The sequence below is a fragment of the Colobus angolensis genome, unplaced genomic scaffold (assembly GCF_000951035.1).
Source record: "Colobus angolensis palliatus isolate OR3802 unplaced genomic scaffold, Cang.pa_1.0 Scaffold237, whole genome shotgun sequence".
NCBI classification, from domain to species: domain Eukaryota; kingdom Metazoa; phylum Chordata; class Mammalia; order Primates; family Cercopithecidae; genus Colobus; species Colobus angolensis.
This window is the reverse complement of record NW_012115566.1, coordinates 2,390,171-2,390,485: the sequence shown is the minus strand read 5'-3', so window position 1 is coordinate 2,390,485 and position 315 is coordinate 2,390,171.

Here is a 315-nt window from a genome sequence, read left to right as displayed (position 1 = left end):
GCATTTTCTTAAAACGCTAAATATACTTTTACCATAAAATTCAGCAATTGCACTCCTTAATACTTACCCAAAGAATTAAAGAACTTAAGTCCACAAAAAACCTGCACATGAGTGTTTATAACAACTTTATTCATAATTTTCAAAACTTGGAAGCAACCAAGCTGTCCTTCAATAGGTGAATAGATGAACAAGCTGTGGTATATCTATACAATGAAATACTGTTCAGTGACAAAAGAAATCAGCTACAAAGTCATTAAAAGACATAGAGGAACTTTACATGCATATTTTGTTTGTTTGTTTTTTGTCTTTTATTTT